The following is a 24945-nucleotide window of genomic DNA, read 5'->3' as shown; positions in this document are numbered from 1 at the left end:
GGAGGTGGCCTTGATCTGGAATTGTTATGATGGGAGTAGGGAGGTTCTGCGCTGCACGACTCCAGGGGGCTTTCCCCTCCAGCCCCCCATGCCAGTGAGGTAGGTCATTTCTCCAGCACTGGTTGGGGTCCAAAGTTGTGCAGCTCCCACATAGGATGGCCAGCCATCCTGACTTGCCTGAGATGGTCTGGTTTTAGCACTGAGATTCCCACATCGCAGGCAACCCCTCAGTCCTGCAACCCAGCTGCTGGGTCACCCTCGATTCTAGCAACGAGGCTGGGATTTGAACCCAAGATCGGCTGCAGCCACTTCTCCCCAGCAACAACCCTCATTTTCCATCTGTTCTTCCTTCTGAATTCATCAGCTCGGTCCCTGCGGTCCCCAGAGTCCTGCCCTGTCCCACGCCTTCTGTGGATTTCCCCAATGCCCGGGGCTGTGCTTTTTCTCCCTCTGGCTTCTTATCTTGCCTTGTCTTCTTGTGGAAGAAGAGATAAAAGTAATTCTTATGGCCGCTTCTCCAGCGGCGGAGGCCAGCCCGTCCCCCTCCTGCTGTATTTCCCTGGCCCGGCCAGATAAAGGGTTAGGCCTAAGCACATGTCATTTTCTTTGTGTGAAATCAATATTCAGCAAAGTTTATCTGCCCGACATAGCAGGAAGTGCTAATTTCATCCGCGTCAATTATTTTGATGAATGTTCATAATGCCCAGGGTGTGAGAGGAAGATAAAAGCATTACTGGAATAATGCACACGTACTGCACACACACACACACACACACACACACGCTCACCCAGGAGTTCACACTGGGGCACACGCAGACCTGGGGAGGAGAAGGTGTGAACTCACAGCTGCCCCCTCTGCCCCGCCTGCTGACGAAGCAAAGCATCTTGGGAAGAAGGAACAGGAAGGGGGTGCTGGACCAGGAGTGATGTGCCCCTGATTTTTAGGCTAGAACAGTGTTTCTCAACTGGGGACGCATTTGACCCTTTGAGAACGTTTGACAATGTCTGGAGACCTTTTTGGTGCCAGAGGGGACATGCTCCTGGGATCTTGGGAGTAGAGACCAGGGACACTGCTGGGCACCTGCCATACACAGGCCAGCCCCCCGCCACCAAGAATTCTCCAGCCCACTCGTGCTGAGGCTGAGAAATCCTGGAATTGAGTCATTTTTAATTTTATTTTTTAAAGTGTTTCTCTGTAAATATGTCTCTAATTTCTAGCAGTGACGGCGAGGAAATATGTATGGGCTTGTACATAAATTTTTTAAAGACAGGATTAAGAAACAAAAAGATTAGATGCTCAACACAAGCATAAAAATACATATATACTTCGGTAATTGCACTTCTTGGTGATTCCCTATGAAATTTTAAAGAATACAGTAAATAAAGACAAGTCTGTTTTAAAAATATTAGCCTGATAGAAATTCTCACATTGGGAGGGGTGCCGGGATGCCCCCAGACAAGCGATTGTCAACAGAACAGAAATGCCCGATTTGCCAGGGTCCAACTCTGGAAGTTCTGAGGGTCCCCCACCGAGTGTGTGTGAGGACGGTGACCTGCACCTGGGTGCCCCTGTCATTTGAGCATGTCCTGCGTGACTCTTGCTTGTCTGCCATTGTGAGCCGGCCCCCCTTAAAGACCCGGGATGCTCTCTCCCTTCCACTTAGAAGCAGCAAACCCCGACCACCTCCTCAGCTGCAGCCTGGCTCAGCAGGTCTGGGGGGAGGCCCGAGACTGTGCATTTCTACCCAGCTCCCAGGCCAGCCAGGCTTCTGGAGGATGGCGTCCGTCACGGTGAGGGCAGCACCACTGTTGTCAACGTGCGTTAGCATCTCGAGTCACCTTTTGGTCTATCTCAGGGCATAGTAAACGTACGTGGGGATAAGTATTTCTCCATCCTGCATGTCCAGGAGGTCTCGATGGCTAGCAGACCCCTATGTCCTGAGTCAGGTTTCGTGGGCTCCAAGTATTGCATTCTTGACTTGGGCATTGCTGATTTTTTCTGTTTCTTTCTTTCTTTTTTTCTTTTTAAAAATAATTTATTTATTTATTTGACAGACAGAGATCACAACTAGGCAGAGAGGGAGGCAGAGATAGAGGGGGATGCAGGTTCTCTATTGAACAGAGAGCCCAATGTGGGGCTCGATCCCAAGACCCTGAGATCATGACCTGAGCCGAAGGCAGAGGCTTTAACCCACGGAGCCACATAGGCGCCCCTTTCTGTTTCTTTTTTATGCTTTGCTTCTCCCTGTAAGAATGGAATTCCCGCAGTGATAAGGCTCTTCATCTACTTCATCCAATTGGCAGCCCCCAAGCTAGTGTCTGCTGGGTGTAGGTTCTTAGTCCCTGTTTGTTGACTGAATCCATGTGCCTCAGTTTTCTTAGCTGTCAAACACAAATGATAACAATCCCATTCATATCCTAGGGTAGTAGAAGCCCTCCCTAAATGTGGACATTATTATTATTATCATTGCCACTATTACTATCTGCCTGTCTACGTGGCCCCCAGGCATACTGTCCTAGCTTCTCTTGTTGCCTGAGTGACTTCCCAATGTAATGATGTAACACAACCCAGAATCTGCGAGCTGGCACTTCTGATAGGGCCCGCTGAGGATGGCTCGTGCCCGCTCCCTGCCGTCTGGGACCTTGGCTGTCTGGGGTCACGGGAAGGCTGGCGATAACACAGCAGCTGGGGGCCTGGAATCATCTGGAAGCATCTTCACTTGTGTGTCTGGAACCTGGAGCTGGAGTGCCTCGAAGGAGAGGCTTGTCAGCTGGAGTCCTACACATGGTCTCCCCATGTGACTCGGGCTTCCTCCCAGCTTGGTGGCTTCAGACTTCTCATGGTGGCCCAGCATCACCTCCTCGCGATTCGATGGGTCTCCTCGGTTACAGACCCACATCGAAGAGGAAGAACACCGACACTCCCCACTCAGTGGAGAGACATCCAAGAATTTGGGGACCATGTGTTCAAACACGCATACAAGGTAACTTCTAGGTACCCGCTGCTTAACCAGCTTTATTGTCACGGGACGTGAGCTCACGAAGGTGTTTGCCATCTGTCTAGCCTCAACTCCGTGTCGTGGATGAGGAGCTAGAGGCGATGTAGTGTGATGGTCCTTCCAGCTCCTTTCAAGCCCGCCTCCAGGACCGGTGACATACTCCCCACGGTCTAAGAAAAGTCAGCGGTACCTATTTTTTTTTTTTAAACAAATATATCCGGGGACGCACCTTCTAGGAGGAAATGCTGAGTGTTGATCACATAATATATGCTGTTGTGAGCAGATGTCATGATATTATATGATAAAATATTATGAGCAGATGATACGCTATTTATTATGAGCAGGTGATGTATGACGCCGTATTATGATTATGGATGATGATGTATTGTGTTTCCTGGCAAACGCGTGAGATTATGTATTCGCACTCTGGCATGAAGAGTCTGATTTAAGAACTCCTTTCGACTCTGGCTCTGCCAATCAAAGTCTCTTTTGCTGAGCGGGATGAAGGATCAAAACTCTTTAATCCTTGGGATGAAGCCATATATGGATTTGGGGTTTCTGGAGTCATCAGGCCCTTGGGCCATGAATTCTGCACATCTTGTGATGTGCCCAGGACTTTGGGTCTGGACGAGTGGGCTCTTGTTTCTGTCTGGAGGAACAATAATATGGAGAATGAAATTGCCGTGGGCGGACGGCCTGGTCCTAGGTGTATAAAGAGAAAGCTGGCTATGTACATGATCTTGAAACTAAATTATCAGGAACAGAAACAGAATCAGGAGGGAATGTGCATGAGTGAGAACAGGAACCCTTCTGAGTGCATTTTGCCAAAGGGATCATCACGTGAATACCAACTCATACAGTCTACAGGGAAACAATCTCTTGTGGCCAATTTGGAACCAGGAAAGGAGCAAAGAGGCACTTGAATGAATAGCAGACCTGAAAACCAAACATTCCCAGCCAATAAAAATCCATTTCCTCATATAGAATTCTACATTAAGGTCTTGAATTTCTAAATGTGGAGAAAAAAGTTGCTGGTAGATAACAATTGCGGAGGTCATAGGGCGAAGATGCCTTGGGGTGTGGGTCCTGGAGGCAGCTGGCCTAAGTTTGAATCCAGATTCTCACCCGTCTGGCCTGGGGGACCTCAAGCAGCTTCCAGAACCCCTCTGTGCCTCAATTTGCATCTGTCAAATGGGCATAATGGCAATTCCCATCTCATAAAGTGGTTACGAGGATTTAAGAGATGCAGAGGGCTTAGGGCAGCATCTGGTGTGTGGGAGGCACTCAACATACGCCTGGTTTCTCTGTGATCACCAACGAACCTGTTTACTCCGCAACTGAAATGCTACCTTCTTTAGAGAATTTCTCTTTAGGAATGGCTGAAACACGCTCCCAGAAATCTTGCCTCAACCCCAGAACTGTGCCCAGTGTGCTGTTCTCATTTCTAGAGCAGAGGTAGATCTTCAACCCGTGGAGGTAGCATTATCACAAATGGTATCACAAAAGCAAGTGGGGACCTGGGCAACCTCAGTGTAAATGAAGCACTCACAGCCTGTGGCCATTAATTACACTCTCTGCTTATGAAAACTTCATTTCTTTTTTTTAATAACCTTAGAGCTAGACTTCCAAACTCAGAAGAAAAGACTCTTAGTGATTCTCACTAGAGTGGACATGACTGCCTTTGGTGAGCCCTAAAAGACTGATTCCTTTTCATTCCCAAGTTCTCTCTCTCTCTCTCTCTCTCTCTCTCTCTCACACACACACACACACACACACACACACACCGTCTCCAAGGGGTTTGTCTTTCATCTAAAACAGGACTATTCAACGTTGGGTCATGTCATTCTTTGTCTTGAGGTGGCCTCATGTGTTATAGGATCCTTAGCAGCATCCCTGGCCTTACCCACTAGATGCCAGTAGCACCATCTCCTTCATCTGTGACAACCAAAAATGTGGCTAGACATTGTCAAATGCCCCCTGGGGAGGCAAAATCGCCCCCAGCTGAGAACTACTGATCTACACACTCCCAAGGCCTTCAGTGGCCCCAGCCGTCATGTTTGTGAGAACTGATATGTACTCTGAGGCAGCCTTCCTGAGTGCTAGTCAACAGAGGGGCAGATCCATAGGCCGCATTATCACCCAAGCCACTGGAGTCCAAGGCTCCTAACACAGTGCTCCCAGTCTCTTCGATGGGTCCATTAGGTGGCAAAGAAAACAGAGAGGGTCTGAATGAAGCAATTAATAAAGGTAAATGAAGTGAGGCAGAAAGCATGGTGAAGAGAGGGGAGATTCTGGAGGCACAGACTGGACTTGAACCCTGGGTCTGTGAACCTCCCCGGTCTGAGTTTCCCTCACATCAAGTGGGCACACTGATGCTAGTGTCCCTCTGGCAATGAAGTGTGATGCTGCATACAAGCCTTTACTGCCGTGTGTGGTCCTCCATAAGTGCTCCGCACGGAGCAATGATTGTTACAGTGTTGTCCATGCATGTGTAAACCTCTGTATCCCACAGACATCTGTAACTGTAGCATCATCTATATCATGTGTATTTCATGTCTGTCTCCCCACTAGAAACAGGTTGGACTTCTGCAGTATCTTCACTCCAGGCACCAGCCTGGCCCATCGTTGCAGTTCTGGATGACTGCTCAACACCGGGTAAACATACCAATGTGTCCTATGCCCCAGGGAGCTCAGATCCTGCAGGCGGGTAGAGTTCCGCTCTGGTGGAGGGTGATGTGGAGGTGTCTACTGTGGTGATATGCTCAGCCATCCTTTGTGAGCATTCATTATGCACCAAGCTTAGAACTTGGTGTCAGTTACTTGTGGCCACGTAACTTCAGTCCACACATGTGTATTCGGTCACAGTTCTGGGGGCCAGGGGTCCGTGAGAGCACGGCTTAGCTGGGCACAGTCTTCTACAGAGCTGTGGTCAAGGTAGGAGCTGATGCTGAGGTCTCATGCGGAGACTTTACTGAGGAAAGATTCACTTCCTAGCTCGTGGACGTGGCTGTTGGCAGGATCCCACTCCTTGTGGGCTGTTGGGCTGTGGGTCTCAGTGTTGCTGCTCCCAGTTCCCTGCCACATGGGCCTCTCCCTGGAGCAGCTCACAACACGGCAGCGGGTTTCACCAAAACCAGCAAGGCAGAGTCTGCTGGCAAGATGAGAGTTACAATCTTACAACGTCTACCATCTGTGCCGTATTCCATTGGTTAGTAGCAAGTCACAGGTCCTGCCCCCACTCAAGGAGAAGAGATTATACAGGGTGAATCCCAGAAGGCTATGATTATTATAGGATATCTTATGTGTGTCTGCCACAGACCCTTAGGAGCATTAGCTTCTGAAACCTTATGGGACAGGTCCTCTTACTGTGCCCATTTTACAGATAAGGAAAGGAGGGACGCTGCCAGTGTCACAGTGACCCTCTGGCTCAGTCACCAATGACCCAGGGGCACAGTGTTCCAACTAGGGTTTCTGTGCTCAGCGAACAGCCATAAGTGAATGTTTTACTATTCATTCTAAATGTTAAACAGATCTTTACCAAACTGTTAACAGTGACAAGCACAAGGTAGAGGGACTGACTATGAATGATTTTTTTTTTAACCTTGTTATATATTTGTTTTTAAAGTAATGCACACAGAAATGTTATTCGTAAAATAACAGAGATTAGTAAAGTAGAGGTCAAGGCTGGGATGACCAGTAAAGTCGAGACTGCAGCAATGATGCCTAAGGCAGGAGTCAAGGCTTACCTTTCTGGAATCTTCCAAGTACATGGTCAGTCTCACCCGGTGACCAGATTCCCATCCCAAATGTCATCTCTGTTTGGGGGAGCCAGGAGTCAGCGCCCAGTTTTCCTGTAGACCCAAGAGAATCCTTAGAAATCCAAAGACCAGAGCATTTTCTTATTAGTTTTGTTGTTGTTATTGTTGCTCAGTTTTTTTCAAATAAGGGAATGACAAATGTCATGCAAATTACACAATTAGTACAGAATGTAGCTTTAGCCTCCAAGTACTTGAAGCCAATAGGAAAAAAAAAAAAAAAGAGAGAGAGAGAAAGAAGAAAAGAAAGTAACAGTTTACTGAAGAGCCATTTTGTTTAGCAGATAATTTAGAATTTCATAATTATTTTCTTCGTCTACTCAACACCGAAAAATGCCAACAGTGTTTCAAAGATCCTACTGCTGTTACTAACTAGGAAGAGTGTTTGCGTAATTAGCAATGTGGCTTTTTGCAAGAGCAATATGTCCCTCTTATTTAGAAAGAGGGGAATGAATTCTCTGTGGTGTTTTGTTTGTTGATGTGGGTTTTTTAAAGTGTCACCTCTAATATGTTGCTGGTCTTGCGCCAGATCTCGTCCTATTTGGCAGGCATTTGGTACAGGCAGGGAGGAGGAAGTTTGGGAAAAGGCTGGAATTCTCTTTGGCTCTTGGCATTGGCTGATGAGGTCCGAACCTTAGTTTCCCAAGTGGGTCTGGGTGATGCACTGGATCACAGACTGGGTTTGGGCAGAAATTCTGGGGGCACAGGGGGGCTGATGGCTTTGGTGGATCTGGAGCTGGTCATTCTTTCATCATTGGTGTGAGGGGCAGTGCCAACATAGCAGAGTACCTGAATGCTACTTCTGATGTGCAGCCTTTAGCAAAGGGCTGGCCGGGGTGTATTAGTCAGCGTAGGCTAGGTCATGGTGTCATAACAAACATCCCAAGGATCTCACAGTTTAAAATAATGGAGGTTCATTTCTTGCCCATCCCATTTCTCCAGTGCAGGTCACCTGATGCACCCCCTCTGCTCACTGAAGTCACTCAGGGACTTGACTGGAGGACCAGCCACCCTGATCTAGAACTGTCACATCAACCTACATTCCCACAATCCACGCAGCAGAGGAAGAGAATTGGAGAGGGCATGTACACGGAGTTAAATGCTTTGGCCGGGAAGCAACGCAGTTACTCTTCTCACATTTAATTAGCCCAAACCAGTCATGTGACCACAATTAATTTCAAAGGACAGAGAACTTTTCACCCCCTGAGCATCTAGAAGTAGAGACCTAGATATTGATGAATATTCATGATGTCTGCCCCATGAGGCTTGGAGTGTTGGCATTGGGGGATCAGAGGTTTTGGGGGTCGGGGAAATTGGGTGTCCAAGAATGACTTCTCCCAGAATATTAAATTTATCAGCCCTTACTAGTCGCACCATTTCTACCACTGTCCTTGTTGTGGGACTTCATGTTCTACGGAGGGTAGCCGCAAGTGTCTCACTTAATCTTTTTAATAATAAGAATAGGGGGTATATTTTACCATTAACCACGTATGAGGTACTTTATATAAATTGTTTCACCTGATCCTCTGGGCACTGTAGTACATGAATCCCCATTTTACAGGCAGCACAATGGAGGCCCAGAGAGGTCAAGTGACTTGCCCCGAGTTGCACAGCCACCAAGTGGCTGAGTTAGGATTTGAACCTAGGTATTAAGCAGCCCCACTTCCAGCTCTGGCTATGCCTTTCTCTTAAGGAGAGGAAAAAAAAAAAAAAAAAAAGAAGGTTGGAAAGAAAAGACTGATATGGCTGATTATGGGAAAGTGGGAACAATCTTTACTTCTGAACCATTTACTTTTTTCCTTTACCCACAGATATATCCTGATTTGTCTGTAAGACAGGCATTAAGAGACGGAGCAGGGTCTGGGTGGGTGTTCTGGGTGCTGGGGGGTGGCAGGAGGAGGGGGAAGGGGCCTTGAGGGGTGTGGCACAGCCCCAGCCACAGGAAGTCAGCAGCAAGTGGCGCTTCCCTCCAAGGATGGAGAGGAGGGAGGGGCTCCTTGGCGAGCGCAAGGCCAGAGGTGGTGCCCCATCTGCCTCATTGCGGCCTCAGCCCCATCTGTTTCTCTGTGCTCTCCGGAGGCCGCTGACCTGACCCCTTTCACCAGCGCTTACGGAAAGGAGTTTTGAAACATGCTTGTGTCACTGAGTCTTCCAAGCCTCCGGATCAGAGGGAAATGCTTCTGAGCAGCGTTGTTCTGTGGAACTTTCCACAGTGATGGAGACGCTCTACACTGTCCGATCTGGTAGCCAGCGTCCGGAGCCCACAGAACACGGCTAGTGAGACTCAAGAACTGAATTTGTCATATTATTCAATTTAAGTTAAGCGAAGGGTAAACAGGCACAGGTGCCGATGGAGAGCATATTGGCTAATCCAGGATCCCCTGAAAGAACAGGTCCCAGCTTTTTTTTTTTTTTTTAAGATTTTATTTATTTATTTGACAGAGAGAGAAATCATAAGGAGGCAGAGAGGCAGGCAGAGAGAGAGAGAAGGGGAAGCAAGCTCCCTGCTGAGCAGAGAGCCCGATGTGGGACTCGATCCCGGAACCCCAAGATCATGACCTGAGCCAAAGGCAGCGGCTTAACCCACTGAGCCACCCAGGCGCCCGGTGCCGATAGATCTTTGACACCTTTCTAATGACTGCACACCTGCCCTTTTAACAAAGAGCATAGAAAGGGGTCTGGAACCTTCAGCAGGTAAAAGCATTTGGCTTAACTCAGTCATCTCCATTGCTTTTGTTATCATATTTACCTTTACGGTGGCCATCAGTTTGTGGTGAGGGAAATTGGCTTTTCATTTATGGTCATGAGGTATGGTTTCATTTTAAAAGAAAAATTTTAAAGTAAAAAGAAAATGAGTGTAACAGCACAGCGACTGGAGTTAATAATGTTGCAATGCATGCTTGCAAATGACTATGAGAGTAGATCTTACACGTTCTCACCATAATAGCAACCACAAAATGGTAATTAGCCAGGGTGAAGGATGTGTTAACTGACCTTACTGTGATGAACATTTCACAATATATACATGTATCAGATCATCACATAGCTTCGCCTTGCCGGATGCTACCTGTCAATGGTATCTCAATAAATCTGGTAGAAGAAAAGAAACATACTGTCAAGTGGGAAAGCAAATTGTGTTCATACATTTAAATTCTCCACAGTATGAAGAATGAAAGCACCCACATCAAGGAATCTCAACAATTGAATTCTGAACTAAAGAAATGGCAAGGTTCATAAAATGCAATCAGAATGACTTCCTTCACGTAAGGGTCGAAAATAAGCAAAATTACATGTTTTACATGCATCGTGGGTTATGTGCATTGTGATAGTATACAGAGAAAGAAGGGAAATTTTTAAAAATGTGGTGATGTGTCTATGGGAAAGGAAGCCGGGGTTATGGCTACAAGAAAGATAAAAAAGTTCTTCAGAATTGTTAATGCTCTATATGAACTTATTTTTTAAAAGATTTTATTTATTTATTTGACAGACAGAGATTACAAGTAGGCAGAGAAGCTGGCAGAGAGAGAGAGGAGGAAGCAGTCTCCCTACTGAGCAAGGATCCCAATGTGGGACTCGATCCCAGGACCCCGGGATCATGACCTGAGCCAAAGGCAGATGCTTAACCCACTGAGCTACCCAGGCGTCTTCAATATGAACTTATTGATGGGACTTGGCTGGGAGGTGCATTCCACGTAGACTTTAGAAAACCGTGCATATATATTATATTCTCATTTGTGGCATTTGTCTTGGTTATATGTAGACAAAGATTTTAAATAAAATAAAAAATGAGTACTCCAGTAAAAATATGAAGTCCATGGAGAAGCATACACACAGTGGATAGATATGAAAGGATTATGATGGACTGCTTTAATGGCCAAATTTCTCCCAAAGCCAATTTTTTTCCTTTTTTAAAATAACTGTTTAATTTTGTAATAACCTCGGATTTACAGAAAAATTGCAAAGATAGTAGAGACAGTGCCCAAAGACCCTTCACCCAGCTTCCCCCAATGTTACTAAGTTGCTCCTCAGAACAGATTCGTTGCAGCTAAGAAATTAACATTGGTAAATCACTGTTAATTAAGCTTCAGACTTTTTTTTTGGATTTCACCAGTTTTTCCACTAATGTCCCTTTTCTGTTCCAGGGTCCTATCCTGGGCACGGCACTGCATTTAGCTAAGCCAGTCTCCTGGAGTCTGGGCCTGTCTGGGGAGGAGATGCTGGACCTAGTCCAGACCCAGTTACTTCCCTGTACGAAATTCCTACAGCCTTGCTCGGAACATCATTGTCACTGATGATCTCATGGTACAGGGCAGGTTCATCGCCCTTTCAAGCCTGAAAATGGGAACCCTTTGTCTTTGTATATTCCCTGTGGGCGGCAATCTGGCCCCTTACCTGTCCCCTTCTGACCAGGGGCCATTGGTATGGTTTGGTTTTCTTTCTATTTTGGGAGCCATGTGTTTTGTGGGCTGTAAGAACGGGACTTTTACCCTCCTATCTCTCACGCTGGTGGATTCAGCATGAACCCTCTAAAGAGAACCCCAGGGGTTGTTTGGTTTCAGTTCAGGGAGAGCTCTTCGTGGGAAAGACTAGTCAGGAAGCCTCTTGGGGGGAGTTGGGGGGAGTGAGCTGTGCCTTGAATGTTGGTAGATTCTGGGCTAGAAGAAAAATGCTACCAGGGCTTTCCCTGGTGGTGAGGGGTGTTCCTGTGACAGACATCTCCATTTTATGTAGTATTTCATCGCCGCTTCAAGGTCATCCTCAATTTTTGCTTACATGCCACCAGTAATGGGGAGATCACTCCCTTTCAAGACAACTCCTCTCATCTTTGGACAGCTCTGACTTGGATTCACAAGGTTCTCTGTGTCACTCTGTGTCGTTTGCTCATTGGCTTTCTTCAAAGTAAGAGCCTTTTAATCTTTCAAGGCCATAATATGTTCTCTAAAAGCCTTTCATTTCTTGGTAAGATACACTTTCAGGGTCTTGGCTCATGGCTGCTCTTCACAGAATGAGTCCTTTCCATTGTCTACTCCTCCTGAAGTCTGCCAACCGGAAGGAAACAGAATATTCTGGATGTGGGGTTAGTGGCTCTAAACCCGGGGGAATTTTGCTCCTGGGGGGCATTTGGCAATGTCTGGTGTCACAACGGGTGTGTGCATGCGTACGGGAGTGCAGGCAGCTGGTGTCTTGTGGATGGAGGCCAAGCATGATGCCGAAGAGCCCACAGTAACCAGGATAGGCCCCCACCTGTATGCTTTCCTGTATGCTAGCAGCAATGCAGCCTGGTGTGGCATCATTTCACCATCAGTCACATAGCTCCGTGATCTGGGGTAAGTATGCCATCAACTGAAAACCCTTCGGTCTTTTTCTCCCACAGACCAGGTCTGTGAAGCAGCTAGTCCACCCCAAAGCTGAGCAAACCCAGGGCGAAGAGAGGCCAAGGGCCAACAGACTCTCTGAGAGTGTCTGTGCACTCTGCTCCTGCGGCATTGTCACCCTAAGGTAAACACCGTGATCTCTGGCCTGAATCTCTAGCAACTGTGCTAATAGGGAATGAGCAGATAGCCCTTAAAACACAAGCGGGGAACTGACCTAGTTGTTTACATATGCAGATTATTTTAAGCCTCAAAGCAAACTCTACCCTGTGAGTTTAATTGTCATCACATCCATTTTATAGATGAGGACACTGAGGCCCCAAGTTGTCAGGTGGTCTCTGGTCTCTGGTCCCAAGACTGGGAAGTAGAGAAGTCTTCAAACCCAGGTCCTCTGGCCCTGGAATCTGATCTTTGGACACCAGGTCAACCACTCTGGTTCTTTGGGCCTCCGATGTGACACGGTCTCCACCCAGCACCAGTGATCTGGTAAAAATGCAAATGCGTCCTGTTTCTGTCACTTCCCTGTGAAAACCCTCCTGTGGAGGCTTCTGCATTTGGGATTTCATAAAGCTCTTACTAAGGTCCGCACCCCATGGTCCAGCTTGACCCCCAGAGCTCGCCCTTTGCACTTCTGCCCCTTCCCATCCGGTTCCTCTCTGTTCTTCAAACACACCAGCTCCTTTCCTCCCTGGGGTCTCTGCACTTGGTGGTCCCTCTGTCTGGAGACCCTTCCCCATACCCTCCCAAGCTTGGCTCCTTCTCAGCCTTTGGGCTATACACTGGGGACACTTCCTCAGGGATGCCTGCCGTGACTGTTCCATCATTGCAAGCCGTCCCTCCCTAGTCTTTCCCCCTTGTTAGCCTCTGTCACTTTGCCCTCTTGATGTCCCTTACCTCAACCCCACCATCTGCCACCATTGTACTTATTGGATGATGTCCCTTGTCCCCACTAGCCTGAGAGTCTTGAGAGGGGGAGAGGCTCCATCCCTAGTGCCCAGCACAGAGCTTGGCTGGTAGCAGATAATTAAAACAACAACAACAACAAAAGAATGAAGTACCCATTCTATTTCTGATTCCCATTTTACAGATTAGAAAGTTGAGGTTCAGCCAGGTTTAGGGATCCCCCCTAATTCCACAAATATAGCGTGTGTGCATTGCGGTGGTGGGGTGTGGACCCGGGAGGGGTCGGAAGTGAGTGTCCAGACTGCAACTCCAATGCAGGACCGCCTCCCCGAGAACATTCCACCTTTACCTTATGTCCCTAACGCATCAGAAAAGCCGTGGCTAGGAAGAGATTGGGGCCAAGCAGAAAGCTAGAAAAGGCACAAGAGAGAATTAGCAAGGACATAGAGAGAGAGGCCCGATTTGGAGCATGGAGAGCGGATAGTGGGAGGGGATATGGCGGGGGAGAGATTTTTCCCATCAATTAACACAGGCTTCATAGAAACGGAAAGTATTCCTAGCAGTCTTGCCCTCTTAATACATCATATCTCTAATCCGCAGAGCCCTCTGACCTTACCCATAATCCCTCCTCTTTTGTACTGCTGCCTAAAACCTTCCTACCCCAGACCAAGTGTTACATCCCTGGTGAGCTCTGAGCAGAAGAAAGCCGGTGGCAGGGAGCGGGTGAGGGCGGGGGGGAAATGGAAGAATACATTCTCCCGAGTGTTTGACCAACAAAATCTAGCTAAATTCCCCAGCCCGCGCAGTAAACTGTTCTTCTGAAAGGCCCAGGAGCCCCACCCCGTCTCTTTGGAGCCTCCCCAGCCCCCTCCCCTTTCCTCCCTGCTTCCCTGCCGTCCCTGAGACACAAAGCTGGGCCCTGGATTATCTTAATTTCCATATGGAGAGCTGTGTAAGCCAGTTCAATGCATGGCCAGTCATTTTGTTCACAACTTTGCAGCAAGCAGGAGCAAAAGCCGCTGGGAAATTAGCCATTCATCCTATCTCACCTTGTGTGTGCGTGCATAGATCAGTAAATACAGAGGCACGGGGAAATCGAGGCTCCTTTGTTAATTACCACATCGGGCCCTGGCACGCAGGGGCCGCTTCCCCTGACATGCACCGCGACTCTTGATTTTAAAGGAAAAAAAAAAAAAAAAACCCAACATTACACACACACACAGGCACACACATAGAGCATCTGCTTTTAAGCAGCATCGGGCTATAAGGCTTGTGCATTTGTGTTTTCTAGAACTGAGTAATCAGGAGCAGTCCGGGTCTTCTCTTATCTGCCTCCCTTACACCGGCATAGACCAGCTCCCCCTGCCCCTGCACCCCCTCTCCCCCCACCCCGCCCGCACAGGGATCCACCCCATCCAACCCCCTTAGACACCCCATCTCCACACACAAGCACATGCATGTGCACACACACACACACACACACACACTCGTGGTCTACTCCTCCCCTCAAGTCCTCCCCAGTCAATAGAAACTCTGATCTAGGTAAAGTCATTTGACCAAGAGATCTCTCATCTTCCCCGTGCCCCCGCCCCGCCCCCCGCCTTTCCCCACCCTGGAATCTTCCCAGGTCGCTGGTCCCCAAGGGCGTGGGCTATCAGCCGGCCCCCACTCCCTCGGCTCCGGGCTTGTAGCCCCCCCTGCTGTCCCCAAGGCTCCCTGCACCTGCGCGCCCCTCCTGCTTCCCAGGCACCCTCCTGGACCTCAGGGAAGCTCTGGCCCCTCAGTGAGCCCTCGGGCCACGCAGTGAGCCTGGGACCGGAACCCAAGAGGTGGTCCTTCCCACTGCACTCTGCACCTTCCCCGGGGTTGCTGCAAGGGACCCCCTCACCCTGGCCCCATGGCCAAACGCAGGGTTCAAGTGCCCAGGAAGGGGAGTGAAGAGAGAGTGGCTGGGGGTCTCTGGGGAGAGCGGTAGAGAAAAGGCAAGAGGGCTAAAGAAATAAATCACCCCAAAGACCCCTGGAAAAAACTTCCAGGAGGTACAGAGAGGCCCAGACAGAGAGGGAACTGGAGACAAAGAGAAGACCAGGAGGGCTTGGGCAGTTGGGTAATTGAGGTTGGCCCCTCACAGGGGGTGAAACTCCGGGTCACCCCATGTGGCATCCTGAGGGGGCTCAGGCTTGATCCCGAGGCTGGTGTGCAGCTGACAGCGGGCTCCACAGGCTCCCCGCATCCCTCTGAGCACCACTTACCTCCTCTGAACAATGGGCCAAGGCCGGGACCTAACGTGCGGGTTGCTCTGAGGCTGGAGAGAACAATTAGCCAGGGTAAGAGGCTGGTACAGTCAGCACCCTCCATGAACTGGGAAAGTAGAGGTGGCAGAATCTGGAATAGAGTAGGTGCTCAGTAAACCAGGGCCACTGAAACCATTGTTACCACAGCGCCTGGCATCCAGCAGGTGCTTAAAAATGGAGCGTGGTTACCATTGTGGCTGTTACTGTTATAATTACTACTCTAATACTCCGCTTACCACTACTACTACTTCTGGTATATTACAATGCCTGGAATATACTAGGAATATGTTAGAAGCTTAATCAGTGGTAGCACGTCCCGGTGGTGCCTGCAGGAGGAGAAGGAGCTGGCTGGCAAAGGGAGGCAGGAAGGACACGCTGAGGCCACTGGGAAGGTGGGAGGAGCTCCCACTTGAGCTGGGGAGGAAGACCTCGCCTCAGCTCCCTAAGGAAGCCCCCTAGGCAAAAAGGGCTTTCTGTTCTTTGCAGCTGCTGAGAGTTGCTCTAAAGTCCGACAGCTGGCAAGTGATTTTACCTCTCTGAGCCTTGTTTCCTCATCTGTAAAATGGGGATGATAATGAGGTCTGTCTTAGGAGGTCGGTGGAAAGAGATTGGCGGGCACAGGAATGGGGCTTATAAAGCATGAAGCACAGTATCTGAAACCAGGAAGCGGGCAAAGAATGGTGGGCATCGTAACTTTGACACTGACCCACACCCCCGCCCCCGGCAATGATCCCATTTGAGATGGCTGTGCTGGCTTCATCATGAAGAGCTGGACCTTCCCTCTTCTGGCCATAGGTCTGTTGTGGAGCTGGTTTGGAAACCGGGACCCCTGCACAGACCCCGTCTCCTACCCTCTGCCTAGCACCCTCAGCTCCACCCTCTCCCCCTCCCACCCTTTGCACGTGCTGGTGCCTCTGCCTGGAACACCATGCCCCCTCCTCTCCCTCTGGTTTCTTCCATCCCATCCTCTGGGGCCCCTCAGAAGCAAAGAGGTTCTGAGCCCCTCCCAGGAGCCCCTGCAGTTCCTTCTGCTTTCCCCCAAGCACTTGCACGCCGTGTCATCACTTTCTGCTGCTTGCCTATGAGCAATATGTGGCCAGGGAGCACACAGCAGGGGTCTAGCACACAGTAGGTGCTCAATAAGTAAAAGTCTGGCTGCACAACTGATCCCTGAGGAACACTTCCTGGGCTGCCTCCTGCAAAGCCGTCATGGGGAGCTCAGAATAATGGCCTAAATGTCTTGGCCTGAGTCCGGTCCAGTTAAATAACGTGCTCCGGAGTGCCCTACCTGACTTAGGCATCCTCTCCAGGGGTCCCCATTCAGCGCCCGCCCCACATCCAGGATGCCTTCCCTGATACTCTCAGTGGTGTGTGCCTAAATTCACCTCCGATCTGCCAGAGCCTGTCGGGGTGGCTATTTCCGTTTGGGTGGTGGTACTAAGTCTTCATACCCTAATTAGGAGCTTCTGCAGCTGACCTCTCCCCCAACCCCCTGCCATTTTGACTTCAGCACTGGCAAGGGTGCTCTCAAGCAAGATGATTTTGTGCTTCTCCATTTCTGGAAGGATACTGCCAGCGCATGGTCCTGGATGTCCTCTTTATGGACTCTGGGACGTTCTACTAGTTACTTAACATCTCGGCGCCTCAGTGTTCTCCTCTGTAAAATGGGGGTGATGGTGTCCCCCTCTAAGAATTGGCAGAGGATTAACTGGGCTCCTGTAGCTAACTGGTTAGCGGATAGAAACCTCCCTGCAAAGCCAGCTGGTGCATAAAGCCGCTCTTTTGTAGCTCTTAGAGCACTTACACGACAAAGCTTAGCATACAGTATATGCTCAGTTAATGCCCAAAGGATGTGTTATTTTGATAGCTGGATGATCTCGGGTAAGGTTCCAAGCCTCAGTGGCTGCATCAGTAAAATGGGAAGAAAATTGTACCTGCTTTGGTTGGGCTCGGTGTTGGGGTATGCAGTATAATGTAAACAAAACATGAGGTCCCAAGCCAGACAAGAATGGATAGAAATATATAATACTTCTATGATCCTTCCTAAGTGCCAGGTCTTTTGGTGAGGCACCGAATCCTTCCTGCAACTCCAGGAAGGAGGGGCTATCCTAATTGCAGATTCCGGAACTCTAGCCCAGAGAGGTGAAGCTACCTGACCAAAGTCACAAAGCTTCAGTGGCAGAGCTGGAGCTAAACTCTACTCTCTTGCCTACCATGGTAAGGATTCCTTTTTACTGCCCCACATTTCCCACTAGCCCGTCAGCTGCTGGGTGGAGTAGGGGGGATGGCTGGTAATGTCTCTTACTTCACACTCAGTGTCTAGAACATGGCCCCGCAGAGCAGAACACCATTCTGTGGCCCAAACATGCTCCACACTTCGTTGTGCTGCAAAAACAGGTTCTGGGAAATAGCATCACTTGGTGTTTAAGACCACAGTCTTCCAGAGCAGACATACCTGGGTTCCAGTCCCAGTTACGCCCCTAACTGTGCTGTGTGACCTTGGACAAATGACCTCCCCTCTCTGAGTCGGATTCACCTAGGGTTCGAAGCCACCCTCCTGGAAAGAGCTGAACTGTAGAAGCCTGGAGACAGAGCCACGACCGGCTGACGCCCGGCAGGCCGTACCTGTCCCGCAGCAGCGAGAGGGCGGGTCACCTCTTCCCCTTCCCAGGGCCCGGTCCTGCGCGCGGAGGGCCAGGGCGGACATTCCGAGAGTGGCCCAGCGGGCTTTCTGGCTGCCGCCCGCGCGGTGTCAGGCTGCGGGTGATGGATCGGCTCGGACACACTCCACAATAGCTCGCAGACACTCTATTACCCGGTGATTGTCTGCCCGGCGGCCCCGCTCGAGCCGCGCTGCCACAGATAATGGCCCAGAACAAAGATGGCAGCTGCTTTGTAGGGGAACAGATTTGTGGCAAGTTGAGATAAAATAAAGAGGAAGGAGAAAGCGGAGAGGAGCGGGCGGTGGGGGGCAGCAACATAAAAGGGAGATGGAGGGAGCGAGGGGGAGAGAACACAGGGACAGAAGCCAAGATGTCTCGGGGAGAGAAGGGTGGTGGGGCTCAGGCTGCGGCAAGCCACCCGGAGGGCCGCCTTTGTCCAACAATAATGACGATAATGATGGGGTAATAGTAATGAGGCTAATGTCCCACGAGCTCTTGGTGCTGTCCGTGGAAAGCTCCCCGACGGCCTGGCCGAGATCGTTCCCATCCCTGTCCCGACTCGGGAGGAGCTGGGGCGCCGCCGCTCTCCTGGGGCCTCCGGAAGCGGGGTTCCAGCCTGCCACCTCGAGTCTAGGCTCCGAGCAGACGGAAGGATGGAGAAGGTGATGGCGCTGCAGCCGCCCATGACTGGTCCCTCGGAGGAGATCCCTGAGGACCTCCCTACCCCACTCAGTGACTTGGAGTGACATCTCCTTGGCCGGCCTGGCTGCCAACAAATGCATTCTTTCTGCGGGGCCAGCGCTCCCCTAATAAACCCCAGGTGATTAGCAAGGAGGGTGGGGCGACGGTCACAGAGAAGGTCACTGGCTCTCCACCACGCATGCGTCAGACGGAGCCTTTTCTGAGCACCTGTTGTATACCCCAGCCCGCAGCCTCCGTGGTGTGTGGGCTCAAAAAGAGGCGGTGGAATCATCCATTTTGCAGGTGGGGACAACCGAGGCTCAGAGAGCGAGAGGGACTGCTCGAGGCCACACAGCCACCTCACTTCCAAGTCCATTCCCGCGAACACAGCACAGTCCAGATTTCTGATGCATTTCTCTTCCCCCAGCCCCCAACAAAGGCTCCCAGCGAGGCCACGACCTTAACCTTCAAGGCTGGGGGTAGGGCCGGGCCAGAAAATGGATGTTATGATCTAAGGAGGGTGCAGGGGGAAGGGCAGGGACTGAGGGCAGAGCTGGCACAGGGTCCTCGGCAGCAACATGGGGACCAAACCCCCACCCCCCAGGGCCGCTGTGTGGCTACACGAAGGGGGTCACCCGATTCAAGTGCTCAGAGCACAGCCTGGAAACGGAAAGCATTCCTGGCAGCCTTGCCCTCTTAAGACATCCTGTCTCTAATCCGCAGAGCCCTCTGACCTTACCCATAATCCCCCCTCTTTTGTACTGCTGCCCAAACCCTCCTACCCCCACCGAATGTTCTATCCCGGGTGAGGGCTGAGCAGAACAGAGAGCCCGGGGCACTGAGCACGTGGGGGCTGCGGAGGCGGCCCCGGCGCTCTGAAGCCAGTTCCGGATGTGGAGACTGCGTGGAGGAGCCACTCTCCGCCCGCGGACTGTCACCTCCGGGTCCAGGCCTCAGCGCGCTGGCCTTTGGCTAACCTTTGCGCCAGGCTGTCCCTCAAAGGCGGGAACAAATTCCACTAAATTGCTGCACTTTTAACCAAACAAGTGCGTGCAGCGGCTCTCTGAGTACCTACTGCTGCCAGGACGGACAAGGGGGTCTTCCGCAGCATCAGCCGCGCCCCTCCCTGCCCCCCAACCCCTGATCCCTGGCAGAAATAAAACCAGGGTCATGCGTATCAAGGCAAATGTCCCAGCACCCACGTTTTACAAAGTAAAAGGGAACAGGTGATATTCGTGTAATAAAAGGCTTCCCTTAGCCCAAGATACCCCAGATTCTGTGCTTCCAACCTGCCGCGGACATAGAAATAGTTCGAATGTAAGATTTTACATTCTGTTCCCCTCCCCCCATGAAGTCTTCAAAACGCAGTCTGTGTTTTGCATTTACCTCACATCTCAATTCAGGGGCTCCACGTGGGGAGGGTTCCGTGGCTGTGTCTGGCCCATGGAACCGGGGGAACCGCCCCAGTGCGCAGTTCAGCTCCGGGACAGAAATGCTCTTCCCACCAGACGGTCAGCCAAGTCACCTTTTTTTTTTTTTTTTTTTAAAGAAAGCAAGTGCCGTAGTTCATTCTGTAGCAATCTCTTCCTCTTGCTCTCTCTGTATGTACACATATATATTGCTTTCTTTAAAAAATCCATATATAGATCTCTCACATACATATATAGAGAATTTTTATATATATGCATATATATATATATATATATATATATATATATATTATGATGGAGATGTTAAACCAGAGAGCATTCTTCGAACGGACCCTGAATTATTTGGGTGATCTCCCTGTCCAGAGAATGGGGTCACGGGGGCCACACTCAAGAGAAATTGGGGTTTCCTTGTCACCTCAGAGCCAGAGCGCAGAGCCTGCCTCCTCTCTGGAGAAAAAGATATATAACGCCAAACGCTGTGAAATTTGCCGCTGTGAGAACAGCTAATTTTTCACACCCAGACGAACTGGCTGGGTTTGTTAAAGCCCAAGATAATCAAATAATCATTATAACTCATCTTCGCCCCTCCTGTCTTTCGCTCTTTGTACCATTAATGTCCCAGTGGGGAGCGGCTCTGGTGAGTTCAGACCTAGCCTATTTAGATAACCTTCCGGTGGGTCTTCTGAGAGCAAAATATCCCTCCTGGAGTATCTTACAACAAATGAACCAATCCTCCCTAATCTTCTTATCATTGTAGCCCCTGCTCCAGGCCTGGTTATCTTGTGGGCTTGCAAAAGAGAGAAAGAGAGAGATTTATACATATATATTTATGTTTCATAGAAATTTATATAAATATATGTATATGCATGAAATAATAAAAGGGGGATGCCAGGCAAGAAGCAGAGCTCTTTCTCCCTCTCCCCTGCGAGGCAGCCCTGCCACAGCTGGCCAGGATACCCCGAGAAGGGAAGATTCTGGTGGCTGTGGCTGGGGGGGCCAGCAGGGCTGGAGCTGGGGGGATGGGAGCCGGGAAGACAGTCCTGGTCAGTGGGGCGGGGGTGGAGGGAGCAGCAGCCTCTCAGATGCATTTCCCTGGGGACCGGGCTCCGGGCTCCGTGGGGACCCGGCTCCGTGGGGACTGAGGGTTCTTCCCGTGTTAACAGAGCTCCCCTCCGCTGGCTGTCTGCTCCCCCACTTCTTGATTCCCTGTGACTTTGCTCATTCTCTCCCTCTCCATATCTCTGTGTCCCTTCTCACTCTCTGCCTCTGTCTCTATCCTAGCCTCCCTCTCTCCCATGTCCCCTCTGCCTCCCCGGCACCCCCGCCCTGCCCCCCCACCCACCCCCCCCCGCCCCTCTTCCCTCCCACTCACCTCCCTCCACAACCCCCGCCACCCCCCATCAGTCCCACCTCCAGTCCTCCCTCTGCCTTAATTTCTGATTAATATGTTCTTAGCCAAGGAAAGGAGAGAGAGAGAGAGGCATCTTCTAAATAAATCATTTCGTCATGTGAAGAGCTAATCTGCAAATGACGGTCGCTATTTATCGAGTTTTTAGTGGCGCATGTTAAATAGTGATATGGAGGCCACATTTACAAAACCCCATTGGGGCGCAGAGAAGGGATTTTTAACTTCATGGCCCAGAAAGAAAAATGGTGAAGACAAAGATAAGACCCGCTGCGAAGCTTTGGCCCTGAACCATTCTCGGGAGCAATTAAGCAGGCAGGGGCAAGAGGGCGAGGGGTTACCGCTGCTCCCCAGGCTCCGTCCCCCCCCCCCCCCCCGCCACCACCCTTGGCAATTGCAGTCCCGCCAACACCCCCACCGGACTTGCTCCCTGGCCGCCAGCCACCTCTACTGCCAAAACTGGAGTCGGAGGAGTGGGGTTCCAACACCGCAGCTACCACTAAATTTGTCTCCTGGTGCCTCAGTTTCCCTTCCCAATTCCTCCAACAAGAGTCCTTGACACCTGAAGGGAAAACAAATGATTAGCTCTGCTAGAAGAAGAGGAACTTGCAGATTCAAAAATTGATCGTACTATCCGAAGCAAAATTGCAAATTGCCTTCCAAATTATTTTTCACAGAAAATTGTTTTCGTGTGGGATGTGGGTGCCTCTTAATGTGCTGGAGATGCCGGGGGGTGGGCTTCCAATTGTGAGTGTGCCGAGGGGCCCTGGCGTTCTCAAAAAGCTTCAGTGCTCCTGCGGATAATAATAATAGCAGTAATAATATAATAATACCTGCTTTCCTTCTTTTGGAGCGCGAGCTGAGCACTCGCGACCCCGCTCCATACTTTACTCTTATGTGATTCAGCTTCTTTCCTTCCTTGTCTCTCCACCTGCCCCAACCCCAACCCCAACCCCCTATCCCCGCCCTGAGAGATTAGGTTGAGTTTTTTTGTGCTTCAAAGGCAGAGGAGGACTAAGGTGTGGGATTTTCAAAGGTAGACTCTGGCTCCAAAGGCTCCCCTCCACAAAGGCTGGCCAGGTGTTGGGCTGTGAGAATTCGGGGTAGGACCCAGGCTCCAGGGTTGGGTCCCTCCTCCAGCCAGGGGCAGGGAGAACACAGGGAAGGCTGCCCTGTAGGGGACCAGTATGCTTTGCAAGGTGAGGAGCCCCCCACTGACTGGAGGCAATCAAGCACAGCTGTCCTAAAAGGAATCCCTGCCTGGTGCATGAAGGTGGGTTTGGATCCTGGCTCTGCCTTTTGCTTGGGGAAGAAGCCTAAGCCTGCTTATGTTAGTCTCCTTGTTTGTGAGACAAATGTACTAACATCTCATAGGGCAGGTAGATGTGAGGACTACAGATGGTTTATGTAAAAGGCCCTGGCAAACAGTAGGTGCTCAATAAATGGCAGTGATCACCATTTCCCCATCTTTCTTCCACTTGCCGACCTCCAAAGGGCTAAACAAGAGGCTAGTAACTGAGGCTGACTCACGGGAAAGCAGCTGACTTGAATCTCTAACCCCAGCCCCGGCTCCCACTTGCCCTGTGATCATGTGTCCTCTGGGCATCAGTTTCCTTACCTGTAAAATGGGATGATTGGAGTAGCTGTAGACTGTACTCACATGGTGGGAGGGTCATTGGCAGGCATAATTTAACAGCTACCACTAATGGTACACAGACAGACCAGGGATTCGTAGATGAGGCTTAAGGGTGTGGCCCTGGGTTCAAGACCCAGCACTGCTACTTATTAGCTGTGTGACATTGGGCAAATCACTTTACCTCTCTGTGCTTCTGCACCTCATTGTGAAATGTACCTGCCTCACTGGGCTGTTCTGGGTGTCTGCGTCTGGATTCCTTAGCCAGAGTTTCTGTTCCAGAAGAGCAGGGCCAAGGTCTTGGGCTTCTCTGCATCACTCAGAGCTCAGGGCTGACCTTATGGTCAGGATTAATAAGTAGAGTGTTTCCTGACTGACTTACAAATATGGGAATAGTAATTACAGCAAGAAGCTGTCGAAGACATGGTCGGTTGCATGCGTGTCCGTAGGCCTACTGTCGGTGGTTCAGAGGACGGTTCTCAAACATGGTGTTGGCACCCTCCCTCCGCCACCTGCCTTTCTCTGCCTGAGGGCTTCTAGGGGCCACCCGTGTGGACTCAGTTCCCACAGAGGGTAGGTTGGAAGTGCCAGGAAGTTGGTGACCCCAGGAGCAACTTTTCATCAGTGAGGGATGGGCATGAGTGGCCCCAGGTCCCTGCTTCCTTGCAGCACTGGTGGCAAGTTCTACTCAGTCTCCCAGACATCCCCAGTGGGGACTGAGAGCCCCTGTGGCCGGAGGCAGTCCCCTGTTCATGAATGAACCCTGCATTCTTTCCTTCTTCTCTGCCTTGGTGTCTCCCTCCCTCCCAATAAGCTTCTTGGGCTCACCTCCCATGCAAAGACTGGCTCCCTGTCCTTGGTCCTTGTCTCGGGTTTGGCTTTGCGGGAAACCGGCCTAGGCCAGCAGCTCGCATTTGCATTCTGCTGACGCTCCTGAGTTCACCCGTTAACAAAAAATATCTTCTTACAGTTTTACACTTACAGCTCCGACCAGCACTGTGAAGAAATACAAGGGATGCTGAGGGCTTCTAAAAAGTAGATCTGCTTAGTCTTGGGGTGGGAGGGTTCCCTTATGGAGACTTTGACGAGAAATCTGGAGGAAGGGGAGGGGTTTCCAGAGGGTGGTTTAGGTAAAGGGCATCCAGGTGGGGGAGCAACCCGGGCTAAGGCCCAGAGGGAGGAGCATTGTACATTTTCATCAGAGAGTGGAGACACATGTCCCTCGACTTACTGTGCGACCTCCACAAAGCCCCATCAAGTTCCTGAGCCTCAATTTCCCCATCGAATGGTCCAAAGCCACCTGCTCCCTCCCATTACTTCTGCAGAACAGGGTATGGGAACTTAAAGATTCCAAGTGTGTAAAGGTGACCTAGGAATGTCACCCAATAATCACAGTGTGTGTATTCTTTCGATGGCCACTGGGTCACTTTCCTACCCTTAAGGCATCACGAAGGCCCTGCTTTGCTCCCTGCTTTTTCTCCAAAGCCTTTGCCCTCATAGAGTGACATTCTAGCGGAAGAGAGTGTAAAAGAGACAAAGAGACAAATAACTACAGTATAATACAAATGCATGACGAATTTTTATGATGGAAAATAAAGCAGAATGGGCAGACACATTCTGGGAGAGGAGATATATTTTAGTTAAGGCCTGTAGGAGCAGAGACTTGAAGCAGGTAGAAGAGCCCTCTATGAAAGTATTGGGGAAGTGCACGCTGGGTGGGGGCAAACAGCAGGTGCAAATGTCCTGAGGC

The 24945-nt window shown here is 50.3% G+C and overlaps 1 long non-coding RNA gene across 3 annotated transcripts; it reads right to left on the bottom strand.

Moving 5' to 3' along the window:
• Positions 1-1148: 1148 nt before the first annotated feature.
• On the bottom strand, positions 1149-7003 carry LOC131811592 (uncharacterized). Of its 3 annotated transcripts, none has more exons than XR_009346006.1 (2): positions 6746-7003; positions 1149-6150 (listed from the first exon to the last, which is right to left on the bottom strand). It is a non-coding gene; the product is annotated as an uncharacterized LOC131811592 (long non-coding RNA). The 3 variants fall into 3 exon arrangements; XR_009346005.1 differs by having other exon boundaries at positions 1149-6147; XR_009346004.1 differs by having other exon boundaries at positions 1149-3648.
• Between the last annotated feature and the right edge of the window lie 17942 nt (positions 7004-24945).

Source organism: Mustela lutreola, chromosome 11 (assembly GCF_030435805.1).
Source record: "Mustela lutreola isolate mMusLut2 chromosome 11, mMusLut2.pri, whole genome shotgun sequence".
Classification (NCBI taxonomy): Eukaryota; Metazoa; Chordata; class Mammalia; order Carnivora; family Mustelidae; genus Mustela; species Mustela lutreola.
This window is presented reverse-complemented; position numbering and strand designations above follow the sequence as displayed.